Source organism: Ambystoma mexicanum, chromosome 2p, assembly GCF_040938575.1.
Source record: "Ambystoma mexicanum isolate Mex_15411 chromosome 2p, UKY_AmexF1_1, whole genome shotgun sequence".
Classification (NCBI taxonomy): Eukaryota; Metazoa; Chordata; class Amphibia; order Caudata; family Ambystomatidae; genus Ambystoma; species Ambystoma mexicanum.
This window is the reverse complement of record NC_090923.1, coordinates 1,027,549,093-1,027,571,740: the sequence shown is the minus strand read 5'-3', so window position 1 is coordinate 1,027,571,740 and position 22,648 is coordinate 1,027,549,093. Positions and strand designations below refer to the sequence as shown.

The 22,648-nt window shown below is 47.2% G+C and overlaps 1 protein-coding gene across 5 annotated transcripts in view; it reads left to right on the top strand.

Moving 5' to 3' along the window:
- Positions 1 to 22,648, top strand: part of PACS1 (phosphofurin acidic cluster sorting protein 1) — a 2,791,059-nt gene that overhangs the window by 583,987 nt on the left and 2,184,424 nt on the right. The window lies entirely within an intron of this gene.

The window sequence follows — 22,648 nt, the reverse complement described above, 5'->3', positions numbered from 1 at the left end:
ACCAGATTGTTCCCCTGGGGGTGTACACAGTGGGAGGATCTCTTGTGGAGAGACTCCCCCTCTGGGGACAAGGACGACCATCTAGGGAGAATGTGGTGCAACAACCCTCCTCCCCTCAGTCCATGAGTCCCACATTCCATATCACACACTTCCATGTATATATGTGAAACTGAACACCCTACAGTTACTGAGAAGAGGAAAAGTAGGGATGATCTAATGAAGACCTCCTTGACGGGCACCGAGGCGAAGAGGAGGTGCCGAACAATGAAGAGTCCTCGTAAGAACTTGAATGAGCATTCTAGCTGTCATCGCTCATTCAACATAAAGAGCGAGGAAGGATGTTTTGCCAGACCCTTTCAGGAGGAACCACGAGCAAGAGGATTGCACGGCATGGGAAGGAAAGAATGCTGCTGACTGGGACGCAGGCAACAAAGCTCAGGCATCTCTACCAAGTCCAGCATGGGCAGACTGGTGGAAGACTACAACAGCAGAGGTTCGGGCAGGCAGAGCGCCTAGATCATGCTGTCCGCAAAGGACACAACCCACGAAGAAGCAAGTGCTGCAGAGTCACTGCAATGGATACTGGAACCGAAAAAGTAATGCGAGACCCGAAGTAGAGGTGGGAAGACCCCACGAACAACTGAATGACACTGGCAGAGACCAGTAAGGTACATCATTGGTCTGGACGACTGGTAGGGGTTACGGAGAGAGTGCACAAAAGTAGAGCTCTACAAGTAATCTTCTTCATGGTAGTAACAGGTAGGAGAGTGAACCAGGTCTGCCAGATATAAAATATAGAGATAATAGGTTCTGGGACCCTCAGTCACGCACAAAGATTCCTACAAGTCATCTTCTTCATGGCAGTACCTGTCAGGGGAATGAACCAGGTTTGCCATACCAAACACATAAGAAGCTGTTTTCACATTGCATACTGTAAGCTTGGTCCTTGTGGATGTCTCAGAAGGTGCCTTTAACTCCTCCTCATCCTTTTCTTTACCTTTGCAGGTGGTGCTGTCCCCTTTCCACTGATGAAGCTCTCCTCTTAGTAGCATGCTCCTTCGGGGTCCTGTGGGATGTGACAGGAGCTGTTTTTACAGATTCCTTATCAGAGGAGTGGTGTGTACTCTCTACGTAGAGAAGGAGCCTAGTGTGCCTGTCTTGTAGGGTGTTCTGGGTGAAGGTTTGACAGATCTGACATACTTGTAGGCCATGGGGATAAAGGCAGTAGATGCACTCCTGATGGGGATCTCTCACAAAGACAATCTTCTTGGAGCATCTCAGGCAATCCTTGTAGAGGGAGGATTTCCCTGTTGAGGGTACTTCATTGCCTGAGTCGGCCATGGCCATGAGGAGCCAGGCGTTGGGTTTTCTCGTGACTATTTTTGTAGTTTGAAAGTTTCCTGAACTGCAAAACACAGCCTGTGTAGAGTAGAGGAAGGTCTCTTATGTAGAGTAATAAACGATAAGAACATTCTTGAAAAGAAGCAATTATGATGAAATAGGCTCAGAGCTGTTTAGCCGAATCCCTAGTCACTGTACTGCAGTGAAAAATGTGAAGATAGCTGCCTGGGGTAGATCTTTAGCCCTACGACCTCATTGTCTGGCTAGAAAAGGTCCAAAAGGTCCAAAAGGAGGTGGAGGGACTACATCCATAGACAACCCACTTATGAGGTGCAAAGAGGATGTTCAGATAATCAATAATAAGTGTGAGGGGGTGTCAAACTTCTTTAAACACTTACAAGTTACTGCATTGTCTAGGCTGAATTGGCATAGCATTCCGCACACATAAGCAGCAGGATCAATACAATACATTTTTGAGTAGATGCCATGTGAAGCCCAGAGGCGACACTCTTGGCTTCAACCCTAGAAAAACTGCAACTTGACAACAAATAACTTAGTGTCTGGAATCATACAGCCTTTTATGCAAGACATGACACCTTGAACTGTACCAATTTCCTAAGTGGCAAGATCCAAAGTTGGAAAATGAAGGGCATGCTGATACGATGAAAACTGCTGAAGGCATCTTCAGTAAATCTATAACATTAAGTACTACAACACTCAACAAGTTTGTAACATAACAATCCATCTGAACATTCAAGCATTAGGCTTCACATTTCAGGCCAACTCAGGCTCTCCTTTCCAAATACCACTGCAGACCATCCAGAGGGGGGGAGTCAAACCTCAGGCTGAACCATCATCATTTTTTAAAGTTCCCATTTGTCCAATCGTGGCAATCGCATCAATGTTTCAACGATTAATATGCAAACATGAGCATATATGCCAGATTATGATTCTATAAACACATTGGCAGGCCTTATTCACTTGCCAGTAGTATTAGACACGTGAGCTGTAAGGGTGCAGAAGGAGGAGACCGACACACACACAGGTGGCATAGTGATTGCGATAGACTTTTATTCAATATAAAATTAAAGAGAAACCTATTTTTCCCTATATTTATGAGGTGTTTCCCTGCCTCAACTAAAGCACTAATGGGCATGTCAGGATGTCCTTGTAACTTAAAAAGTTCACTGCTCTGTATCAGACATCCCTATCTCTCTCCCTTAAACTTATAACTAAACTAAAGGCTGCGCTAATGTTCTTGGTCCAGGAGAATGACGCCCTCCTCCTGTACTTGATGGTACAGTTCTGGTTGCAAGTTCCTCATAAAGAGGAATGACACCTTCCTCTGGTTTTAATACTTCCAAAACTACTACCGATCCTTTCACACTCTGCATCAAAACGTTCACTAGTTCTTCACTCCAGGAGGAATGGCTCCCTTCCCCTGGATCACTCCTTTGATCTTCCTTGCAAGCTCAATTACCAGGATAAATTACTACCTTCTCCTGATGTCTGGCTGCCATTGTTTTTCCCCACACCAAGCAAGGGAGAATGTCTCCCTTCCCCTGGCCTTTCTTAGGCTTATTTCACAGTTAACAACATTGCGAAGAAGATGGGTTGCTAAAGTTCCTGTCTAGTGGATGTGGGTTCCAGACCCTTGTTTCTCTATAACAAGCTCATCTGCCACAGGTAGGACCCGGTGGTCCATAATAGCAGCCACAGTGTTGTTGACTATTACCCTCCACATCAGGCAGGTCAGCCTAAAGGCAGATTGCCTTCGACGGACGCCTTGTCTACGAGGGACCAGTCCAAAATGCATCAGTGATCCTCATCGACGGCATCAACTAGGGATTCATCGTAAATGGGAAAACTACTGTTCACGGTGAAGTTACCTTCCAGGAAAGATCCCTTGTCCACAACTAAAAAAGACCCTTTGTCGACTGCTGGAATACTGTCCACAGGGAAATCATAGTCAGTGGGTGCTAGTCAACGAGTGATATGCCATCCACAGAAACAAATGTATTAACATCAATGGCGCCCTCGTCCACCCACCAACGGGTGAAAGGAATAAACATTGCCCTTCCATACCACAGACAGTGATTGTAACCTGTCTCCTATCAAGGAAATGGTAGAATTACCAGATAATATTCTTCAGTAAGACTTTTCTGAGCCTGAGGAGGTCTCGGAGAAACATAGGTCAGTTCCTAAAGAGGATCCTCTCCATGGTAAACAACTTCTGAGGACACCTCGAAACCTCTCCAACCCTCACTGATGCAATCCATTAAGAATATCATGGATGAATTCCAAAGGAGACCCAGTGCTTGCATAGCTTCCGGTACACACACCAGTGGAGAAGATCTCGGCATGACACCTGTGACTATCGATCGTACTCGGGCAATGACAACCAAACGCCACAGAAGCATCTCACCACCATGATCCTCTCTTCATCTCTCTCTCTCTGTGATTATCCCTGTAGCTGGCAGTATCCCATCGAAGATCCCTACAGAGACCTCAGAACCAGAGACGCAGGTGGACAAACCAGAGTAGGGAGAGATTCCTTAAAACTCACCTCAACATGACACTAATGAATGGAATAACTACGTCATTGAAAAACAGAAAAAGGGAGACTCCCAGGAAGCTCCTCTCCACCAGACGACATCCCTCATTCCATTCCATCATTGATAAAGTGGCAAAGATGTTTGATCTCCAACTCTCAGCTGAAGAGAAGTCTGATCTTTATGAACACAGAGATGAGGAGAAAGCTACTACCACCATTCCCATTCTGGATACCATATGGGAGGCAGGAGAAAGGATTCTAGCCCACCCCGCTACAGCAGCTAAGCCGGAGAAAAAATACAAGGCCCTGGATGATGCACTGCAATGCCTGTGAGGGCACCCAAAACCTCATTCAGTAATCACTGTAGCGGCCAGCCAAAAGCTTACGAACCCTGCGTCCCTTCTCACAGCCCCGCTGGGCAAGGAGGGCAGGAAATGGGAAGCAGTAGGGAGAAAGGTGGTGGCTTCAGCTTTTGCATTCCATCAGACCTGCCAACGTTCTCACTATGACAGCCAGATACGACAAGGAACTATGGCACAAGATGACCGCCAGCCGAATTTCAGGAGGAAGCTCGAGCTATTATCAAAGAAGGGGAAACAACATCAAATCACTTAATCGACACAGTGATTGACGCAGCAGGGTCGGGGTTCCGACAAATGGCGCACATAGCGGTTCTCGGACGCCAGGCCTGGATGAAAGCTGCTAACCTTTGCCCTGTTGTTCAGGCCCAAATTCTAGACATGCTATTTGATGGCAAAAAATGTTTGGCAAGAAGGTAGATGATCACCTGAATGGGATCCAGACAGACACAGCCAGGGCCATCAGCTCATTGAAGAACGCTGATTGTGGTACTTTCTGCTCCTTTCATGGAGGGTCAGAAACGTTTTGTTCATATAACAGACCCGTTTCCAGAGATCAGTATCTGCTAACTTATCCTCTTTGAGATATCAGCAGTATTTGAGATATGCTGCACAGAGAGGCAGGCGTGGGTCAGGTCAACCAAGACCCCAGTCGTCCAAGCAAGCTTGAGTTGACATGCCCTCCCTTTCCACATCGCACCCCGTTGGGAGGGAATATCACCCACCATCAACAACAGTGGTGAAAGATCACTTCAGACAAGTGGGTGCTACAAATAGTGAGCAAGGGTCACACCATCATATTCATAAGACGTCTGCCTAAAGTACCACAGTGAGCTAACAACTCAATCACCTGGCTCAGGTCAAGGTGGAAGCATTCAAACTGCTACAGAAGTCCATAGAAGATGTACCCTTCTCACAGAGGAGTGAAGGATTCTAATCCAGTTTTTTCCTAGTAAAGTAAAAGAACGGCCAGTGCAGTCTGTTTCTAGACCTCTGCGCACTAAGCAGATATGTAAAACGCATAAATTCAAAATGACCACGCTACAACCGGTTTTAACCTGGCTCCAAAAATGTGTTTCGAAGGGATTGTGTCCTCCGACGTATTCCTCATCTTAGATATCTCCTTCCAGCTCTGCTGGCCTCGGAAATTTTTTTCTCTAGAGGGCGCTGCGCGTCGACGTCATTCTGCCTATAAAGGCTGCGTGCAGCGTCCGTTGCTCAGTTCCGTTTTTCCGCGCTTACTCAGTGCCTCGGAATACCGTTGCTCAGTTCTTAGTCAGATTAATCTTATTTACCTCGAGTCAATCGATCCGATGGCTTCCTCGTCGGAACCGACAACTCCTCGATCCGGCTTCAAGAAATGTCGAGATTGTGGGAAAAAGATGTTGTTGACTGACCCTCACAGAGTTTGTCTGTGGTGTTTGGGAGCTGAACACCATTGTTCGGAATGCGAGGACTGTATGTCCATGACAGCTAAGGCCCTGAAGGAGCGTAAGGGGAAGCTGGAGAAAGGTAAGACTTTTAAAGCTTCTTCTTCGTCGACGAAGTCGAGACATTCGTCTCCTCGTCACCATTCGCGCTCCAGGTCTCGGAGTGGGTCTCATCACTCCTTGAGATCGAAGCACTCGAAGAGGAGACGTCGAAGATCCCCTTCTCCGTCTTCCTCTTCCTCTGTTTAGCCAAAAAGAATCCCTTGCCCCACGAAACATAGTTCCCGGGCTGGATGGGAGGAATTCCGCAAAAATATGATGAGCGTCTTCGAGAAAGCGGCCTCGACCCCCTCGAAGACTGCGAGAGCGATGCTCTGGTCGAAAGAACCAAAGGTCAAAAACGCCGCGAGTCGCAGTACCCGGCGAAGGAAACCTCTCGAGCGCGTCTCGAACCCTCGAGTAGGACTATGACCTCCAAACCTTCCTCGAAGGTTCCGTCGACGCCGTCGACGAGATTTCCGTCGATGTCTTCGACGCCGTTGTCGAAGGGACCTTCGACACACGGGTCTGTCGACTCGACGCCAGCTTCGACACCGGCGCGGCGCCAAGAAAAGTCACGGTTACGACACACCCAGTGACTATCCCCAGGTCCTTGACGTCGATGGCTTCGAGATTGTCGAGTAGAATTCCAATTCTGTCGAGGTCTTCGAGGCCTCCGCCTTTGTTTTCGACGCCACGCTCGAAGCCTTCGGCGTCGACGACATCGACGTTTTCGTGGCCGATAATGACAAGCTCGGCACCCTCTGCCTTGGAAATGGGATTTACTCCCTTTATGAGTTCAGAACAATTGAGAAATATGTCCTCAATTTTGGAAGAGGGTGAATTGTCTGAACAGGAAGACACATTTGTGTTGCAGGGACCTGTAACCCCAATTAGAGAGGAATTTTCCTCTGAAGAGCGCAGGTTAAAGGATCTTCATGATTCTTTACATGAGGCAAGTGGGTTAGACACTTCCCCTGAGGTGGAGTTTGCTAAGCCAGACCCGGGGGAGCATGCTGAAACCCCCTATAGAGCCTTAATGGCCAGGATCACAGAGTTCATGGGGTGGTCTGCACCTTCACAATCTTTCCAACAAGATGACCTCACGGATATTCTTGACAAAGGCCCACAGGAGGATCCTGTGGTGCCTTTTCATAAAGCTCTTCAGAGAAAGATCATGACAAACTGGGAAACCCCAGATGTAGTACCAGCAGTAAATAAAAAACTGTCTACAAAGTACAGGGTATCTTCTACAGACCCAGAGTTTTTGTCTAAACACCCATCCCCAGAAAGTCTGGTGGTACAGGCAGCATCCTCTACCGATGTCAAGACGGCTTATCCTACCGTCCCACAGGACAGGGACGATAAAAAATATGATGCTATGGCAAAGAAAGTCTTTTCAGCATGTAGCATGGCGTTAAAATCTGTTAATGCTACTTGCACCCTTGCTAGGTTCAGCCATACACTTTGGGAGTGTGCTTCTACAGCGGCTGACTGCATCCCGGAGGGAGAAGAAAGGGATGCGTTCCTGAATATTATACAGGACGGTAAAGACGCTATGTGTGAATCCCTCCAGACGGGCATTGATTCGGCTGACAGTATCAGCAGAGCAATGGCGGCAAGTACATCAACCAGGAGATTCGCTTGGTTGAGAAAGTCTGGTTTTGCCCCAGATGTGCAAGCCAGGCTCTTGAACATGCCATTCGATGGCTCTTCTTTGTTCGGGAAAAAGGCGGATGACAGTTTAGAGAAACTGCAAACTTCAAAAGCAGCAGCAAAATCCCTAGGAGCTGCAATCCGTCAGACTCCTTTTCGTCCCACAGGAACCTCTGCGAGGGGCAAGTCCTTTCGCTTCTACTCCGCATTCGGAAGAGGTAGAGGACGACCGGCTCAAAGGGGACAAAGAAGAACTGCCCGAGGTGGACGGGGTAGATATTCAAAAGCCGCAGCAACAGCAGGTACCTCTTTACCATCGGCATCTGCATCAGCCGCCCCAAAACCACTCTGAGGACTTCCCTCACAGGACACCTGTAGGAGGCAGTTGACTCAACATCTGGCGGTATGGCAGGCTATCACGTCAGATGCTTGGGCATTGAAAACAGTTGCCCAAGGTTACTGCCTGCCTTTCCTACGTATACCTCAGAGTCATCCACCGGGGATCAGCTCTCAGAAAGCTCCAGATCCGCTCCTCTTGCAGGAAATTTGGGACCTGCTAGAGAAAGGTGTCATAGAACCGGTACCTGTAGTGGAGAGGAACAAGGGCTGGTACTCCCCTTACTTTCTCATTCCAAAGAAAGACTGAGGACTGAGACCCATCTTGGACTTGCGAGAATTGAACAAATTCCTCAGAAAAGACAAATTCAAGATGGTCACTCTTTCTCAGATCCTCCAGGCCCTTCAGTTCCAGGACTGGTTGGTATCTCTGGACCTTCAGGACGCTTATTTCCATGTGCCTATCCATCTCAAACACAGGAAATACCTGAGGTTCGCAATTGGCAACTCTCACTATCAATTTCGAGTTCTGCCATTTGGGCTGACCTCCGCCCGAGGGTCTTCACCAAGTTAATGTCGGTAGTGGCTGCAAGTCTAAGGAGGGAAGGGATTCACGTCTACCCCTACCTGGACGATTGGTTGATCAGGGCTGTTTCTCCGGAACAAGCTCAGATCCAGCTAAATCACGTGTGCCACTTCCTTCACAGTCTGGGCTTCTCCCTCAATTTAAAGAAGTCACAAATGATACCATCGCAGAGACTCCAGGTCATAGGAGCGATCCTGGACACTTCCCTGGGAAAAGCCTCGCCACCAGAGGTGAGGGCTCAAGATATTCTACAGATGGTTACCAAGTTCCAACATGCCCAACGTCTCCCAGCCTTCGACTTTTTGAGGTTGCTAGGCCTCATGGCATCCTGCATTTTCCTAGTGCCAAAGGCTCGCCTGAGAATGAGATCCCTCCAGTGGGCACTGAGGACTCAGTGGTCACAATTCTCAGGGAGAATGACAGATCTTCTTCAGGTTCCCGGCAGGGTGGCTCGAGACCTTCAGTGGTGGGCCTGTCAGGAGAACATTCTGAAAGGAGAACAGTTTTGGCAACCCTGGCCGGAGATAACAGTAGTCACGGATGCCTCACTCACGGGGTGGGGAGCCCACGCCAACGACTTGACCATCAGCGGTCGTTGGTCTCCATCGGAGTCCAGACTACATATCAACCTGTTAGAGCTGAGAGCCATCAGACTTGCGCTGAAGGCGTTCCTGCCAGCTGTACAAGGGAAGAACGTCCTGATAATGACGGACAACACGGTGGCCATGCATTACCTCAACAAAAGAGGAGGCGTAGGATCACTACCCCTGTGCAGAGAGGCGATGCAGCTCTGGTTTTGGGCAATCCAAGAAGGAATCTCTCTATCGGCAGTTCACCTAGCCGGAGAGCAGAACTTGACAGCGGACGCTCTGAGCAGGCAGAACAGTCTCCCACGAGTGGGAGCTAGCTCAGGAAGTCCTTCAAGAGATCTTCGCCCTTTGGGGATCCCCTCAGGTAGATCTGTTCGCCACCAGCCTAAACAGGAAATGCGACCTGTTCTGCTCAAGGGAATTTCCCCCGAGAGGAGCTCTGGGAGACGCGTTCATAGTGGACTGGGAGTTTCCGCTTCTGTACGCGTTCCCACCGGTCCCTGTCATTCCTCAAATGATCAGGAGGTTGAGAAGTTTCCGGAGAACCATGATCCTAATTGCCCCGGATTGGGCCAGGAGAACGTGGTACCCGGACCTTCTAGAGTTGTCCATCTGCCCTCCAATTCAACTTCCACTCAGAGAGAACCTACTCTCACAGAAGGGAGGTCAGGTTCTCCATCCAGACATCAAAACCCTCAACCTTCACGCTTGGCTTCTGAAAGGCTGAGGTACAAGGATTGGGACCTCCCTGATGATGTTATGGAGGTGTTGCTTTCGGCAAGGAGGCCAGCAACAAAGTCTTTATACCGCTGCCGTTGGAACAGATTTTGCAGCTGGTGTAGAGAACAGAATATCGACCCTTTTTCATGTGGTACACCAATGGTTTTGTCCTTCCTACTACATTTGGCAAATTCAGGCCTTCAAGTTGGCACCATTAAGGGCTATCTCGCAGCGCTATCCATCTTTAAGCGTACTGCGGAAGAACCATCCTATTTCAAATTACCCTTGGTAATACAGTTTCTAAAGGGGTTAACCAATGTTTATCCCCCAAGACCATTCCAAATTCCCCTATGGGATTTAAACTTAGTACTAACATTCCTGATGGGTACACCTTTCGAACCTCTCCATTCTTGTTCGTTAAGATTCCTTACCCTTAAAACTGTTTTATTAATAGCACTTACATCTGCTAGAAGGGTGAGCGAATTACAAGCTCTTTCTTGTAAACCCCCTCACACAATATTTCACAAAGACAAAGTTGTCCTGCAAGTGAAGCCTAATTTCCTCCCAAAGGTGGTTTCTGAATTCCATATCACTCAGAAGATTACCCTACCATCTTTCTATCCTCCTCCTCACCCGGGGAAAGAGGAAGAGAGGTTACACAGGCTAGACCCTAGGAGGGCTTTAAGTTTTTACATCAGTAGACTAGCCAGGATAAGACAGGCAGACCAGCTGTTTGTAGGTTACGCAGGTCACAAGCTGGGGTTACCAATAACTAAGCAGACCATTTCCAGACGGATCATTCTAGCCATTCTGGAATGTTATAAACTGGCAGGGAAAGAGCCCCCTCAAAACCTTAGGGCTAATTCGACCAGAGGTATTGCAGCTTCATCGGCCCTCAAAAGAGGCGTGCCGGTTAAAGACATATGTGCGGCCGCTACATGGTCGTCTGTCCATACCTTTACACGTTTTTACAATTTGGATTCCTCCTCCAGTCAAGAGACTAGGTTTGGAAGGGCTGTACTGCATTCTATTCATCAATAGAAGACAGCGTGAAGTCAGTACTCCCTCCTCCGATAATAGAATACTGCTATGGGAGCCTATCTAAGATGAGGAATACGTCGGAGGACACAATCCCTTCGAAGAACAAGTTACTTCTTACCTTGTGACGTTCTTTCGACGGGATGTTCCTCCGACGTATTCCTCATCGACCCTCCCATCCATCCCCGCAGTTCTACTTCCCTTGTTGTTGCAGCTTACGCTCCTTCAGGGTGATTAGTTAGTCCAGAAAGTATTATTGTGGGCTACAAAACGGAACTGAGCAACGGACGCTGCGCGCGGCCTTTATAGGCAGGATGACGTCGATACAGCGGCTGTCGAGGGACATACTCGGAGGACGTCGATGCGCAGCGCCCTCTAGAGAAAAATTTTTCCGAGGCCAGCAGAGCTGGAAGGAGATATCTAAGATGAGGAATACGTCAGAGGAACATCCCGTCGAAAGAACGTTACAAGGTAAGAAGTAACTTGTTCTTCTGGTGACAATCGGCCTAGAAGATGCTTACTTTCACATGCCAATCCAACCAGCGCACAGACGCTTCCTAAGGTTCACAGAGGGAAACAAACACCACCAGTTCTGCTTGCTCCCCTTCCGCCTACAGTCAGCTACAAGGGTCTTTATCAAGTGTATTTCCCCGGCAGCAGCACATTTAAGAAAATCCGGAGTGGGAGTTTTCCCATTTCTGGACGATTGGCTTATAAAGTCGGAATTGGAGAAACAAGCAATCCTGGGTTTCAATCACACGAAGGAGACCAATGCTGCTCTTGGTTTCTCCATCAACACCGATAAATTAGTGGTGAAGCCGGCGCAAAATTTCTGTTTTCTAGGAGCAGACCTAGGTACCCGCATTCCGTGGGTAAGACCGTCCACCGAACGAGTCGCCGCGCTCAACCAACTAGCAAATTGGTTCTCAGAGCACACTACCACGGTACGTCACTACAAATCCCTGCTGGACATGTCATGTATATTGCTGGTTCCAAATTGCAGGTTGAGCATGCGTCCCATCCAAGAGGAGTTCTATCGCCGGTGGACACAAACCTCAGGTACATGGGAGGATGTAGTTCACCTATCTCGCTCCTTTCATCAAGCTCTATGCTGGTGGCGGAACATGCCATTTCAAGCCCTTACCTCGACACACTTCCTCTGGGCAGATGCGTCCCTATCAGGATTGGTAGCTCATGTGGAAGATATACAACCAAAAGCACATGGACCAGACAGGAATCAGATCTACACATCAATGTTCTAGAGCTCGGAGCCATTTGATGGGCTCCAACGTCCTGGGAGGATAGCTCAGCGGCAACGTGTTCGCCTTGGAAGCAAGACGACACAAAGCAACATAGGTTCGATCCCCGGGTCCGTGCTTAGAAACTTCTGGGTATTTAAGCGCGTTATAAATACGCAACTAAGACAAGAAAAAACAATTACGCAAAAAAGAAAACATTCCAGTAACAGCGCCTCTATGCCCACGGGCTGTGTGAGCGCTTTAAAAATGCAAATAAATAAATACAAATAAATAACGTCATTTGAACTGGCACTCGCAGGCCAAGTTGTCACTATACAGACGGACAACACCACCTTGATGCACTATACAAACAAACAAGGGGGCACAAGGTCAGCACTACTGTCAGCAGAATCGCAGGAGCTCTGGAAATGGGGTTTTAGAGGAGTAGTTCAGGTCAGAGCATAACACCTTCTGGGGAAGGGCAGCATTCTAGAAGACCAACTGAGCAGGGACTGCTGCACTCATCCCACGAATGGGAACTCGACTTGGCCGAGATTGTTCAAATCTGCAGGGTATGGGGATATTCTTGAAACAAACTCTTTGCCACCAAATTCCACACAAGAGGTCCTCTCTTATGTCCAAGTAACTGGACCAGGGGTCACTGGGAGATGCCTTCCCACTGGCGTGGACCGGTGAGTTCCTCTATACCTTCCCACTAATCCCATTGTTATCTAGGTTGCTGAGATGAGTGAGATAATAGCCCTGCAGGATGATTCTGATATCCCCAGCCTGGGCTCGACCGGTCTGGTACCTGATTCTCCTCACGACAAGGCTCGTCCATATGTCTCAGACAACATCAAGCGTTGTTAACGCAATAAAACGGGCCAATCCTTCACCCTGACCCGGCAGCTCTCTCTCTCTCAGGGCTTGGTTACTGAGCAACGAAAACAAATTTATTTTATTTATTTATTCACATTTGTTGAGCGCACAACAGTCCAGAGGCATTGTGGCGCTTGTTACAGTGGGTGTACATATGTAAGGAAATCCTAACCCTCCTGCCTTGACCCTGTTGATGCGCTGTACCATGAGTTGGTTGGAGTAGCATGTTCTGGTGGGCCTAGATGAGTGATCTGGATAGTGTGTCTGAGAGGTAGGATGGTGCTGTGTAATTAATGCATTTGTGTGTGGTCATGAGAATTTTGAACGTCAAGCGGTCTTTGACTGGGAGCCAATGAGCCGCCTTTCTTGCTTGTGTGATGTGGTCTCTTTTAGGTATACTTAGTGCTGCTCTGAGGGCGTTCTTTTGGGTAGTCTGGAGCCTTTTTTTTTTTTTTTTGGAGGTGCTGTCTAGGAGGGCATTGCAATAATCAAGTTTTGTCACTATAGTAGCTCTGGCAATGGAGAGACAATTGTCCTTTGTTAGGAATGGTTTTATCGCATTAATGAGCTTAGTACTCAATGTGGAGGCTGAGATGATGGCACTGACTTGTTTGTTCATGTACAGCGTGGCATTGATGTCTACCCCTAGGGTTTTTACAGAAGATGAGACAGGGATGATGCAGTTGTCGATGTGGAAATTGGCATAGAGGGCGTCTAGGTTAGCTAAGGTGGACTTTTGGCCAAGAATGAGAATTTTAGTCTTGTCCCCATTAAGACAAAGGCCATTTGTGGCCACCCCAGCTTGGATGGTGAAGTAAATTTGCCTTAGTATTGTAGCGTCTTGGTGATAAATTCCTGTTAGCGGGAGGAGCACTTGGGTAACGTCAGCATAGTTAGTGTATGTGATCCCAAGTGCATCCAGTTTATCAAAAAGAGGCTTTGTGAAAAGGATGTATAGCGTGGGGGCAGTACAGGATCCCTGAGGAACACCACAGTGAATGATGGTGGGTGTTGCATTAGCTATATTGGAGAAGACATTCATAGCTCTACCTTCTAAGAAGGAGCTAGTCCAAGTGGTAGCTTGGTTGGAGAAGTGTGCTGCATTTGAGAGGTGTTTGGTGAGGGTTTTATGTTCAACCAGATCAAACGCCGCTGAGAGGTCTGGGAGGAGTAGGAGGGCAGGTTTACCCTTGTCCAGGATATGAGTGATTTTGTTTTTTTAGGTCTAGTAATGCGGTTTCAGTTCCTTGCCTTTTGCGGAAACAAGACTATCTTTTGCCTAGAATGGAGTTGGTTTCAAGGTGGAGTTGTATTTGGCTGTGGGCGGCTTTGCCTAATATTTTGATAAGGAATGGGACGGTCGTTGTTAGGCAGAATCCTGTGCAGTGCCCTTTGGGACCACTACACACCATTAAGACCACAGGTGGCAATACAAGTTTTACCTTTGGTACAAGCCTGTACTACTATGTCAGAGTGGTAGCAGTCGCGGAGCAGCCAGACTTATCTCAAGAGTATATGAGCAGTAGCAGAGATTACACAAAGGGACCACAATTACTGTGACTCAAGCAAACACTGACTCAAGGTTTCAGGTAGAAAAATATAAGTACATTTATTTTTAAACAACACAACACTTCTATTAAACTTAAACACAAACCACACGTCAAATTTACTACAACTAACCAATTCACTTTGTACAGTATGTCTCAAGGTAAGTAACCTGTGTTTGAATGAACCGGTGTTATGAACAAAACTCGTTACCGTGAATACAATTGCGATCACTTTTTGACAGTTCGGTCTACTAAATAAACACGTATCCGTGACATGAAATGCTACCAGGGCAAAAACACACTTAGCACCGGAGATACCCGGAGGGAGTTGGAGGCAAAAATCACAGGCAATATTTTGGTTAGGCAGACAGAATCGAGAAACACTCGGAGACAAGAGTTCAAAAGTCAAAGGGCCGGAGCCAGGGTCAAGTGACACCGGGGGCCTGTTGCCCAAGATCACACAGTCAGATAGTTCACGATTCAATGTAGCCCAAGAGTACTTTGATATTGTCAAGGTTCGGAAGCAAAAGTTATAAGGAGGGAAGACAAGGACAAGCCTTGGAAATGAAGAAAAGGAGTTCACTCTCCTTCCTCAAGCAGAACACAGTACCTTATTCCAATGGTGCAGCTGGTGCCCTGGCAGTTGTTCCTGTTGGTTTCCCGCAGACCCACGATTCCTGGAGCTTCGTTGTGAAGGAGGATGTCTGAAGGGGGTCTGCACCACACAGGGATGAAGCCGGCAGCAGCGACAACGAATAAAAGGTGCGCTCCTTAAAAACAGGAGAGGCTCTTCAAATGGCTATCCGGACCACTACAGCCATGTGCAGCGATTTCGACCAAGGAAGAGGATCCTCTGGCTGTGGAAGATGAGTTGGTTATCCCCACCAGGCTCAAGGGAATAAGACTCCGGACTGGGTCTTCTCTTAGTTGTTGAAGAGTAGATAGCTCAGGACTGCATCAAGGCTTCACCGGGACGGGATAGTTGCAGCAGCCGTCGTTCTCTCCGCTTCTCTTCAGTTCCTTGTAGTTCCACTGGCAACTCGGACTTCTAGCCCAAGAGACCTGCCTTTTATGTGCAAAACCCCCATTCACAGAGCTTGGCTGTCAATCACTCAGCAGGGGGGTTGTCCAGCCCGGACAACCACCTCAGCCAATCATGGCAAAGTGCGACTTGGGTTTCCTAAGATACCCTGTGGCAGGGGTTGACTACACCCCTCCCTCACATTCAGCCCACCTAGACACCCAGGCGCCTGGTGAAGGGCTTCTGGGCAGAAGCCTGCCAAAAGACGGTGAACAAAGAAGGCGAACCTAGTTTGCCGCACAAAGTAAAACGCAAGAAGGACTTTAACAAAAAGAAATGGCGAATAAACCCGACCAGAGCCAAAAGAAAGACAATTTGGTCAAGCGGGTTTTATGTTTGAGGCTAATATAATATCCAAGAACAATACCACGTTTATCTAATATAATCGCGGTAGAAAAGTTAGGGTAAATGCCACTGCCACCAGCCAAGTCTAAATGTTAAAAGAGCAAAACAATGCTCTAGGAGGTACAGATAAAAAGGGATACAAATTAACCCTCTCCAATACTCCATGGAAGATGGGTGTACTGGATCTGTGGTAGATTGACTAAGTAAAGTTAATGGCAACTTTACTCTTTTCTGGGGGACTGTAGTCGGCCTTAGAAATGGAGTCGGGGGGAAGTCTCAAAGACAAGCCTGTGCCACGGCACTGAAGGTGCTGGGTGACGCACAAAAAGAAGGGGGCTACTGAAGTGGTGTACTTCAGAGTCCACAATCATAAAAACAGAGAAATACACATGGCAAAACATAGGTAAGAGTGGAAAGAAACAATCTCCAGAAGTCCAGCAAAGCTGCTGGGGGACTCACTAGGTGAGGGAAATTAGCCATAAATGAGAATTCTCCTTAACAGTCGTTATGGGGCGGTAGTTATTAGGATGTGTGGGGTCTAACGTAGGTTTTTTTAGGAGGGGACGCACCCAAGCCTCTTTAAGGCTGTCGGGGACTAGGCCTGTTTTAAAAGATGAGTTAATGAAGGCGGTTAGGAGAGGAGCGAGTGGCTTGGCACACTACTTTATGATCTTAGGGGGGCACACATCGCCCTTGGATTGTGAAGGTTTGAGATGTTTAAGGATGTCTATGACTTCTGTTTCTGTGACTTCCTGAAATGAATATTTGGTAAAGTCAATAGGTAGTTTGGAGTTGGGCAGAGTCTGAATGTGTTGATTCTGCTTAGGTAGTGTATTATAGTGGTCTTGGATTTTATTTTGTAGTAGGTCTATTTTCTTTAGCATGACATTTTGTATGCTAGAGCACCAAGCTTCATCTTTGATGATCTCATCAGTGCAAGAGGGAGTATCTGTGATCTCTTTAAAGATGGTGAAGGGTTCTTTGGTTTGAGAGTTAGCATCAGAGATTCGGCAATTGAAAGCTTCAGATTTGGCATTAAAAATTGAGTCATTTTTTTGCAATAGTTTGGAAGTGTTCTTTAGTGGTGTCACAGGGGGGTTACCTGCCATTTTTTAAACGCCTGGCGTTTACTATTCCGACAGGGTCAAGAGCTCTTCTGTGAACCAAAAGTTTGAGTGCAATAATTTTTTCTCTTTCTTATTTTCTACTGGGGTAATGCCATTGACTGCACCAGTAAGGGTGTCCTTAAATATATCCGCTAGGATGTTAGGGTCTTGAGAGAATGGTGGTGCTAAGCACGGGAGGTCAGGATAGGCTCGGAAGTTCTCCGCAGTTAGTTTCTTGGCACTACGTGCTAATGTAGCAGATGCAGGAGTGGTGGATTTGGTGCTAGGTGCTGTGGGGATATTGAATTGTAGGCAGTTGTGGTCATCCATGGGAGGGCTGTGTTGGATGTGATAGCGGAGTCACAGTTATGTCGACTACCCAGTCAAAGATGCGGACTTTGGAGTGTGTGGGTGAGGTGATTTTTTTTTTTTTGTGAGAAACCCAGATCTTGGAGATCCTTTGAGAGAGAAATAGCAGTTTTATCGTTAGGGTCATTGAATCCTAGATTCAGGTCACCTAGAATTAAGGTCTTGGTGGTATTTTTGATGTTTTACCAAGTAAATGTGTAATTTGTCCTCGGAGGTCCGTGGGAGGTCCCGTGGCCGGTAAATCACATGAATATTTATAGTGTTTTTAGGTGAGAGAGATAGTTTGGCCGATAGTGTCTGTATTACTTTCACCTTGGTGGTTTATGGGCCTAATAGCTATGGCCTCTTTGAAGATCAAGGCTACCCCCTCCGCCCCCTCCTGTTTTTGACAACCTGTCCTGTTTGAGGATGGAGTAGCCTTCTGGTAGGGCTAGCATGATGGTAGGTCCGGATGCCTCATGAAGCCAAGTGTCAGTGATGGCTAGTATATCTATGTTCTGAGTTACCAGTAGATAATTGACTTCAAGAGCGTGGGCATTGAGTGAGTGTACATGGAGTAAGGCGCATTTAAGTTGCTATGCCGGGTAGGTCCTGTTAGGCTGAGGTGGGGTTCTTATTTTGGTCGAGGTGATGTGGTGTTTCAAGACGTTGAACTTGGGCATTATGTAGGGTGGATTGGGAGAATTAGTTTTGTGGTTCCTAAGTCTATGGAGTCTGGACTGACAATTATGTGCATGAGTGAGTGCCTGCAAGTTGTGGTGAGTGAGGTGATCGGGCATAGGTGGCAAGGACATGGTGAGCAGAGTAAAGCTGCTGGAGTTAGGAAAATTAGAGTGTTCTATCCTGCGATAATTGGGTCTGAAGTTGAAGGCGAGTAGGGTGCCTAGCATGCTAAGGTAAAGTGGCAAGGTGCACATGCTGAGAGAGAGGTAAGCGTACAGGTAGCAATTAGGCTATTTCAGAAGGCAATGGAGCAGCGACAGCTGGGCTGTTTCCAACAAGTATAGCAGGAGTCTAGATCAGGTAGGCTATGGCAGAGTATGCTTAGCAGTGGCAAATTAGGCAAAGTAGGCTATGTCAGTGCCCTTTAGGAGCACATAGTTTCACAAGCTTTGGTGGTATTAGACTCTATGAATTGGGCTGTTTCAAACATGCATGCCATAGGATAATCTAAATCAGTGCAGCCATTGGCTTGGGCAATTGCAGTAGTAGCTAAAGAATTAGGCTGGCTGCGAACAACAAGCAGAGATATGCAGGCAGGTGCGCTCATTCCGTGTAGTCTCAACTGCATAGATGAGATGACAAGTTGCTGATTTTAAGTGTGCAGAGTAAGCTCATAGAGCTCTGCTCAACACGCTTAAAGTGTGCAGTTGTGCTATTACCGAGGCAAAGTCAGTGAATGTAGGGAGTCATTGAAGCTCAGTGGGAAAGCGCTTACCTACAAACCAACCTAACGCTGCCAGATGAATGCTGGGATATCATCTGAGCTTCTAGGGCTCCATCTACACGCAAGACATATGCTAATAAGTGGAAACGTTGAAGAACCTGGTGTGCTTCACTAGAGCTAGACCCCCTGTCAATCACAGTAGACTAGTTGTTGCCCTACCTGTTTCGTTTAGCTAAAGCAGGCTTACCCCAAGTCTCTCTCAAGGTTCATCACTCTATCACAACATACTCCAGAAGCCCTGGATCGTCCTCTTTTTTTTTCTCTCTGATCCCACAGTGAAAATGTTTATGAATGGTTTGCTTACGACCTTTCCACTAGTACCACTTCCTACTCTGTGCTGGAGTCTTAATACAGTCGTAATGGCGTTAATGGCTGCGCCTTACAAACCTATCCAAAAGTTCAAACAAAAATTCCTTTAGAAGAAAGTCGCTTTCCTGGTAGTGATCACATCAGCAAGAAGGATTGGCGAACTACAGGCTTCATCTACAGATCCTCCGTTCAACCTTTCCCAAGGGCCCAGTAGTCCTCAGGCCACACTCAAAGTTCCTCCCGAAAGTGGTGTCAGAAAAGGCTGTTGGAACATATTGTACTGGCAACCTTTTTTGCCAAACACACTTCAAAATCTGAACATGCCCTGCACTCGCAAGACTTATCATGAGTCTTTAAATTCTTCATGCATCGCACTAGTGTGTTCCGCTCGTCCCCAGGTTGTTTCATTTGTAGACCCACGCAAGGGCAATGCCATCTCCAAACAAGTCCCTACCCGCCGGGTGGTGAGTTCTTTTACTCGCTTTCATGAGATCAATGGCAACCCGCTTGCTCGTCCAGCCACTGCTCATTCAACCAGAGGGAGAGGAGCAACAGCGGCATTCAATGCTGGAGTGGCCAAGAAAGAAATATGCAGGGCAGCAAGATGGCACATGCGCCATACGTTCGCCAAGCATGTCTGAAAGAGGACACTGGAAGGGGGGGTCGGCTGTCGGCCAAGCGTTTGTGACACCGGTTTGTTTGAGGTAAGAGCAGCCTTGTTCCAACGCTTGGTATTCTAATCAAGCATGTGAATCTATGAAGATCCAATGCTGGAGTTGTCTTAGATACATACCTGCAACTGTATTTCTAACGGACCGTGTCCTCTCACGGATTCCTCATATTTGATATATCCAAAATCCTGCTTGCAGCTTTTCAACAGCAGAGGGTGACTTGCCTCGTCAACTCGAGGTCTCTTGGCAGCTTGGTTGAAATTATACATGCTTCCTATTCAGAAACCACGCTCAAAATCAGGTTGAACGCTGAGAGACTCCCGTCTAAGCCAATACGTTCCAAAAAGGGCCTGGAACAAGGTTGCATTCAGGCCTTGTCCCTGTTAATCTTTGTATTGCTGACATGGGGCTTCTCCTTGATGAGGCCAGATTGTATCCGCCAAGAATAGGTTCACAACCTACGCATATATGCAGATGACTTAGTATTGTGTGACCAAAGCCCCATTGGTCTCTGTCAATTGTCTGCATTAGTACAATATAATAAAAATAACAGGTTGGTAATTTACATAATTAAAACCAAGGTGAGGATCCTGAACTCTGCCGGGAATAAAAGTTAGTACATTTTAAATGTTTATTTTTTATACAATTGTAGATAAAGTTAGTGATTTTGTATATTTGGGTTTTAATAGTTATGAAGTTAACCAACCAAAGCTTCACTACCTAGATCTTAGGAACATTTTTATAATTTGGTTTCCTAGGACATGGAAAATGTACTGCAAACCCCTTTTTACAATTGTATCGATCCAAGGTGGTTCCGATAATTACTTGTGGGGTGGTTGCAATATTGATGTGGAATCAGGTGAATTGGGCCAGGGTGTAGGGCATTTTTTTTTTTAAAGAAAGTATTCAATCTGCTGTTAAGTTGCCCCCCCACCCCCCATGCTCTGGTCTGATTTGAATTGGGTCTGTTGTCCCTCAGGTTCCATGTTAAATGGAAAGTGTTAACATTTTATATAAAAAATCTTAATTGCAGACCAGGAATATGTGATGGGGCAGGTGTTTTCTGTATTGGAGAGAAAGAAGGTACCCAGACCAAGCAATTAGGCTGAGTCGCGAGAGCATATTGTCAAAGGCAGATCTAACGATCCAAACATGAAAATATTGTCCACAATTAGTTTTAAAAAATGGTTGATTGAGGTGGACTGGATAAGCACTATAGAAATCTGTAAAAACTATGCACACCAGTATTATGTATCCTTAGATGGGAGAGCAGTAAATACTGTTCGAATGGATGGTGTCCTCTCATGTATTCCTCATCTTTGATATATCCAAGTCTGCTTGCAGCTTGCTTCAGAATTTCTATTTTTCATAGGGTTGTGCAGCGTTGAGTCTTGGTCTTCAACGGTCTCTGTAGCATCCTTTGTGACATTGACGCTGGTATATGAAACATGCATGCTGACCATTACCACAATTCCGTTTTGTCCGCATTGCTGCGTGCTTCAGAGCTACTCGCCACAGGGAAATTTCGATGGCGTTTATTTCAACAATCAAGTGACTTTGATGTTCTTCGAACATGTCCTCGAAACCAAAGACTGGTTTCAAACGGTGTGCAGACCGTGGGTCAAAAATGTCCATCACAGACCTTCACTGTGTCTGTCTGTGGTGTTTGGCAGGAGGTCACAATGTGGACGATTGTGGCTCATGTCAATCTATGACTGTCCAGGCCTTGCGGGAAAGGAAGGGGAAAATCGATGCAGGTAAGCTCTCTCCCAAATCCCAGTCGTTACCCCATCCAAATGAAAATCGTCCTCCGAGTCGAAGGATGTTTCCCTGAGAGAAAACATCCGAAACATTGTAGACGATTTAGGTCTGGTTCACAAAGCTCGTCATCCTCTTCTCATAAGAAGAGTAAGAAATGGCATCATGGGTCCTCGTTATCTTCCTCTCCCGAAAAAGTTTTGTTCCCAAAGAATGGGAAAGCTTCCGCTTAAAAATGCTTGCTGTTTTTCAGTTGCAAGCGCCTCTGAGTGTCCCTCTCAAGGAGTCAGGGAAACAGAGCCACCCCTAAGCGTCTAACAAGACCAGTAGGGAGTCTCCTGTGGCTCCTTTTCGCACGCTTAGAGCCTGAGAAGAGAGAGGCTCCTCGATGCAAGTCGAAGGAGACTTCAACACATAATAAAAATCCTGTTTGTACCCCCTTGCAGCTTTATCTCTGATATTGAAGCCTTCTTCGAAGGTATCGGAGTCATCAAGCTTATCACCCGAGCCTTCGAGGCATGTTATCCACTTGAATCTATCGAAGCATGTTAAACAATCCGCGCATTCACTGATCGCTTCGAGGAAGTTGTCGATGCTGTTGACGCCTTTGATCCCATCTGGGCATTCACTGCCTCCGAAGACTGTGAAATCTACTGATGAACCAACCAAGTCGTTCAAACCCATGCCTCGTCCTGATTTCTTCAGGCACATGGGGTCCATCTTGGAGGAATATGAAGAGGAGGATCAAGCCCCTTTTGGTTATGAGTTTGGGACACCAAATGTTCCTCTCTGTCTCCTCTGCCACCTTGTTCTTCCGGCACCTCTCTGGCACCTTCCCCCTCCTCTCTGGCTACTATGCCACCTCCTGCTAGCACCTCTGCCCACTCCTGGGCCCCTCTACCTCAATCCTGTACCCACCCCAGAAGTCTTTCAAATGTGGCAACCTGCTCCAAATCACTACTCGCAACTCTCGCTCTGCTTTCTGCAGGCTCTCTATCACTCATAGCCTCTCTCTGACTGTAGCCACCATGTACAGGCCACCTAGCCAGGTAGCCCTCTTCCTCTGAGTGGGCTGACCTCTCCTCTTCTCTCCTTGCCTCTACATCTCAGCTTCTCCTCAGAGACCTCAACATCCACCTGGATGCTTCTAATCCCTCCTATGGGCTCTTCCGCAACCTCTGCGACCCCCCCCTCCATACTTACCACTGGTCCGACGCACTCTGCCGGACACACCTTGGATGTTCTCATC